General features: G+C 34.9%; 1 pseudogene; it reads right to left on the bottom strand.

Annotated features, from left to right (window-relative positions):
- LOC148129229 (vomeronasal type-2 receptor 26-like) overlaps positions 1-6,119 on the bottom strand; it is a 119,071-nt pseudogene that overhangs the window by 10,795 nt on the left and 102,157 nt on the right.

The following is a 6,119-nucleotide window of genomic DNA, read 5'->3' as shown; positions in this document are numbered from 1 at the left end:
AAAACCAGAGAACACAAAATCAGTTAATAATAATTGCACTAAATTGAACTTACTTGAACAAGATAAAATAGAAAATTGAACTTGAAAAGGTCCAAACAAAATTATTTTGACCATGCAATAAACCACCAGGAAGATGGTTAGTCCCATAAACTAAAAGTGGGGATCGTTTGTCGGCGCCCGTGCAGGGATTTCCATACCTGCGTGATCCCGCGCTAGTCGCTTGTGCCCAACCTGGGATGTAAGCCTGAGCTAGGCTACCCCGCAGGGGTAGCTGTTGAAGATAGGGGATCCGAGAGGGTTTGGGGGTGTTGTGGTGACCCCTCTCCCAGCCTTGCAGAAACCCCTTCCCAAGACAAAAGTGCAGCGGCGGTCCAAGAATGGCCACAAAGGCCGCAGCTGGGTAAGAATGCAAGCAGGAGGAAGAGGAGAAAGCCTTGAGAGTGAAAGTTTTGGTTGGACCCAGGACTCTAAGATACATTTAATATAATTCCTTTGAAATTATTTTTGAATGATTCTTTCCACAAGAGAAAATAAGCGGCAATTTTGAGGTGCTGAAAGAAAGTTTATTTTCCTCACGACGAATTAATAAGGATACTGAGAAAACCCGTTTTTTTCAGGTAAACTAGCTTTATATGTGATAAGTCGGAAGGGAGAGGACAAAAATATCCAAATGTTAAGATTTTGTTGGGAGGAGATGCCCAAGGATTTGAAGACAGAAATATAATCCAATAAGGCTTTTAAAATACAGATTTGATTTTCTTTTTTTTGATTGATACTCCCAGGAAAAGAAAGGGGAGAACTTTGTCTTGGCTTTGGATTGATTGAGGACTTGGGGATTGTTCTATTTTTTTTTAAACATTCTGGTTGGTGTAAGAAGAAAAAGAGGAAAAAGAAAAGAAAAGACGGTAATGGCTTTTTGTTGAGGAACTGAGGGAAGAATAATATGAGCAAAACAAAAACACGGTAAAAGTATGAGAAGTTTTTTCTAGAAATGGCGCTGGTTAACTATCAACAAACAATAACAGATGGAGGCAGAAGAAACAACAACAAGAAGAAGACGCAGAAGCCATCTTTAATGTGAATTTCAAATTTAATTCAAGAAAGAAGGAAGGAAGAAAGGGGAAGGGGAAAATGAAGGACTTAAGATTTAAAAACATTCAAGAAAGAGAAAATAAGGTGCAAATAAATATAATGATAGTAAAACAAAAAGAAAAGGGAACACAACAGAGAAGGGATGCCAGCAAGGTGAAAAGAGGCTAGAAGAAGGGGGTAGGAAGGTCTGGTGGGGAAAAAAGAAAGGGAAAAGGTGGAAAAGCCACACAAAAGTTTTGAAATTAGATGGGAAAAGAGGAATTTTTTAGGGACAAAGGTAAAGTAACTTTCTTTAAAAAAAGATTTTGCAAAGGTGTACACAAGATGGTATTGTAGGTTTGTATTAGAAAATAGAAAATTAGAATGGCTTAAGAGTTAACAAAAGAGATTAAATGTTGAAATGTTTAATAATGATTGATTTTAAAATTTAATAAAATAAATATTAAAGGGAATGTTTAGAATATTGAGTTCTTAATTAAAGAGTTTAATATGACTATGGTATTGATGTTATTATAAAACTACGTAGTAGCATTTGTTTTTGGAAAAGGGCAAATGGGAATGTGCTATAGAGTTTACATATTTAGATTTATTATTTAACTATGTAATTAATCATTTTGGATTTATTATTTGTTTTCCCATTATTATTAAAAGAATAGTAGATAGAATGTACCAAGCAGAATCAGATTGGGTAGCTTAGGGTGTTATTTTAAATGTTAATCCACTAATTTAGGGGAGTGATAGAGTACAAGCATCATGGTTTGATTAGTGATTTCAGGAGAAAATTTTTTTTATTATAAGGAAATGACAGAGGGATACACAAAGAAATGGGCAAAAGATACAAATACAATGATTTAAATTAAGGATGGATTAAATAAGATAGAATTAAGAAGAGTGAAATGTGTGGAGAAGTTTATATAGAAGATATAGAATGAAACAAATAGGTAATGATATGTAAAGATGAGCATGAATATAATTGAAGTCCATGTAGAGAGGTACCTGAGCCAAGTTACTTCCCAAAAGATTTTTATATGTTTGTGTGTTGTGTGTTTATGTTTTTGGGAGGAATTCACGAACCTTGTAGGCAAACACAGAATGAGAATAATGGTAACCAAGTCAGAAAGAAATAGATGCCGAAATAATAGCAGAAATTGAACAAGAGCAAAGAGAGAAAAAGAGAAATTGATAAGAGGGTATTTGAAGCAACACATATGGAAATGGTTTAAAGAATAAAAAGTACGGGCAGAAGGCAAAGGCGTCAAAAGCCAGAAAATTGACATGGTCCGAGAAACAATCCGCACTCATGATTTTAGATGCTGAGAAAGCATTTGACAACTTAAATTGGCACTTTTTAATTCAAAAATATTTACAATATGAGTCTTGGCACCAAATTTGAAAACATTATAACAACAATTTACAATACACAACAGGCTAATATACTAATCAATGGCAAACAAACAGGTCCAATAAATATAGAAAAGGGTGTCAGACAGGGCTGCCCTCTCTCACCTCTTCTTTTCATTTTTGCCCTAGAATCACTTTTAACATGGGTTAGACAAAATTCTGAAATTAGAGGAGTGAGGGTCAAATCAGAAGAATATAAACTACAAGCGTTTGCTGACCGATATGGTTTTCTTTTTGGAGGAACCCATGGAAAAGGATATAATCTAATAAAAGAATTAGAACGATTTGGCGCAGTGGCAGGATTACAAATTAATAGAAAAAGAGTGAAATTAATGACCAAAAACTTAACAGAAAACCAGAAGGAAGAATTAGAAGCAATGATGGGGATACAGGTAACAAAAAGGGTCAAATATCTAGGAATATGGTTAACACCACAAGGTAAATCACTCAAAGAGAACAATTATGATAAACTACTTCAACAAACAAAGAAAGATTTAGAATCCTGGAATAAGCTGCAGCTCTCCTTATTGGGCAGGATTGCCTCGATTAAAATGAACATATTACCAAAATTTCTTTATTTATTCCAGACAATTCCAATTAACTTGCCAAATTTTTTTTCCGAAGAACTAAATAAGATTACACTTAAATTTATTTGGCAGGGGAAAAAAACCCAGGATCAATGTAAAGGCCTTACAAGATGCGAAAAGTAGAGGGGTTCTAGCTCTTCCAAATTGGGAATTATATTATTCAGCAGCTATCCTATTATGGTTAAAAGACTGGGTGAACTTACTTAATAAAAGAATTTTAGCATTAGAAGGGCATGACCTCCAGAGAGGGTGGCATGCCTTCTTGTAGGAAGTGGGAACCAAGCAGTCTTACTTTCATAGACACTTCATTAGGGACTCATTATTAATTAATTGGAAAAAATATGCAAAAAACACTATCTAAAAATTCCGATCTGGCTATCAACAATGGAGGCAATGGTACACCCCAATAATTTGGACATAACAAAAATGATTAAATATAAAGATTTAGTAGATCCGCAAGGAAAATTAAAAACTCGACAAGAATTACAGGAACAGGGATTAAAATTGATCAGTGGTTATATATACAAATCCATAGCAGATACAAACAAGATATAAAAGACTTTGGAATTTATAACAAACTGCAGTATTTAGATAAAATTCTACTAGGATCAAACAAAAAGAACATATCCAAATTCTATAAATACTTACTGGAAGTAGAATTAGAACAAGAGATAGTCAAAGGGAACATGATAGCCTGGAGCAGGAATTGTGGAAGAAGTATTACATTATCAGAATGGGAAAAGATTTGGAACAGAAATATTAAGATTACAAAATCGGCAGCATATAAAGAAAATACATATAAAATGTTTTATAGATGGCACTTGCCCCTTCAAGGTTGGCGACAATGAACCCAAACACGAGTCCAAAATGCTGAAATTTAAAAGCATAGAAGGAACCTACTTTCATATGTGGTGGTCTTGCAAAGAAACCCAGAAATATTGGCAAAAATCAGAAAATGATTGGAGGAGATAACCAAAGAACAAATCGAATACAAACCAGAGTTCTTCCTACTAGGGATCTCCGATAAACATTTACCCAAAAAGATGAAATATGTAACAATTCATATCCTAACTGTGGCCAGATTAGCGTTCGCCCAGTGTTGGAAATCACCCTATACACCTACAGAACAAATGGTCATCCAGAAAATATGTGATTGTGCAGAAATGGATAAATTAACTATAGCACTGAAAACACAAAGAGCCTTCAACATTTTACGATAATTGGAACTCTTGGTATAACTGGTTACTCCAGAGATAAACTGCTTAATGGACAATGGGTAATTTAAGCATAGATATCGATAAGATGTGTGTACTCAAATTAAGGTAGGAGAATTGATCTTGCAGAATGTCAAAAGGATATTGTCTGTTTTTAAATGTATCCTTTTCTTTTTTTTTCTTTCTTTCTTTGTTTCTTTCTTTCTTTTATATCTCTTCTTCTCTTCTCTTTCCGGTTCGTAAGACCGAGTGTTTTTTGTTTTTGTTTTTTTCCCTTATGTATGTAATGTCCATATGTTTTTAATTGTAAATTTAATAAAATTTATTTACAAAAAAAGAACAATTAATCAGCAGAATGGCTTGCCTCCAGAAGTTTTGAATGTTCCAACATTGGAAGATTTTAAGAAGAGATTGGACTACCACTTGTCTGAAATGGCATAAGGTTTCCTGCTTGAGCAACAGTTGGACTAGGGATTAGATCTCAAAGGATCCTTCCAACTCCGGTATTCTGTTTATTTTTTTTCAAAGAAGTGCTTCAGAATATAAGTGCTTTCTTTATTTCTCTAATACTCATTAAAGCAGAAAGATAAGTCATTTTAGACATGGAGAAAAACATGAAACTATGTGTCAGAATGGTCAAAGAAATGGCAACTTCAAATCTCAACAAATAGATGCTCTGTCCTATATATTGGCAAAAAAAATCAGAAAAAAATATATAACCTGAATCGTCAAGACCTTGTTGATGATCCAAGCTCTGTCAAGAACCTTGGAGTACTCATCTCTAATGATCTAAGTGCTAGAGCCCACTGTAACTACATAGCGAAAAAGGCATTAAGAGTTGTTAACCTAATCCTACATAGCTTTTTCTTTGGTAATATCACACTACTAACTAGAGCAGGGGTTCCCCACCTGGGGTGCGAGACGATATTCCAGGGGGTGCGAGAAAAGTCCAGGTAAATAATAGGATATTGGCTATATGTTGGCATTTTTATTTATTATTTATTTCAGGGGGTGCGAGGTTTGAGTGAAATTTCTTTAGGGGTGCAGGGCGAAAAAAAGGTTGGCAACCACTGAACTAGAGCATATAAAACATTTGCTAGACCAATACTCGAATACAGCTCATCAGTCTGGAACCCACATTATGTATCTGATATTAACACAGTTGAGAAAGTCCAGAAATATTTCACAAGAAGAGTTCTCCACTCCTCTACTCATTGTAGAATACCTTATGCCACCAGACTTGAAATTCTGGACCTAGAAAACCTTGAATTATGCCGTCTTCGGTCTGATCTAAGTATGGTATATAAAATCATACATTGCAATGACTTACCTGTCAATGAATACTTCAGCTTCAACCATAACAACACAAAAGCACACAATAGATGCAAACGCAAGGTTAACCGCACCAAACTTGATTTCAGGAAATACGACTTCAGCAACAGTGTGGTCAATGTCTGGAATACTCTACCTGACTCTGTGGTTTCTTCCCCAAACTCCAAAAACATTAACCTTAGACTGTCTGCTATTGACCTCATCCCTTTCCTAAGAGGTCTGTAGGGGGTGTGCATAAGCGCACTAATGTGCCTACCATCCTTGTCCTATTGTTTCTTTTATTTTTCTTATATATACCCATTTCATGTATTCATAACTATGTATATACTTATACCTATTTTCTTGTAAGCGATTGACAAACCAAATGAATAAATAAAAACAAAAACATATCTATCTAAATCCAATCCTTGTCACATTCTAAGATTATTGAACTAAATGAAATTCTTCTTGCAGGCCCTTGCCTAAAACTACCAGCATGTCCTGGCCATTCAGG

Source organism: Notechis scutatus, chromosome Z (assembly GCF_049901735.1).
Source record: "Notechis scutatus isolate UNSWTSFEM ecotype Mainland chromosome Z, rNotScu1.2, whole genome shotgun sequence".
NCBI classification, from domain to species: Eukaryota; Metazoa; Chordata; class Lepidosauria; order Squamata; family Elapidae; genus Notechis; species Notechis scutatus.
Note: the sequence above shows the minus strand (reverse complement) of the source record. Positions and strands in the feature narration are given on the sequence as shown.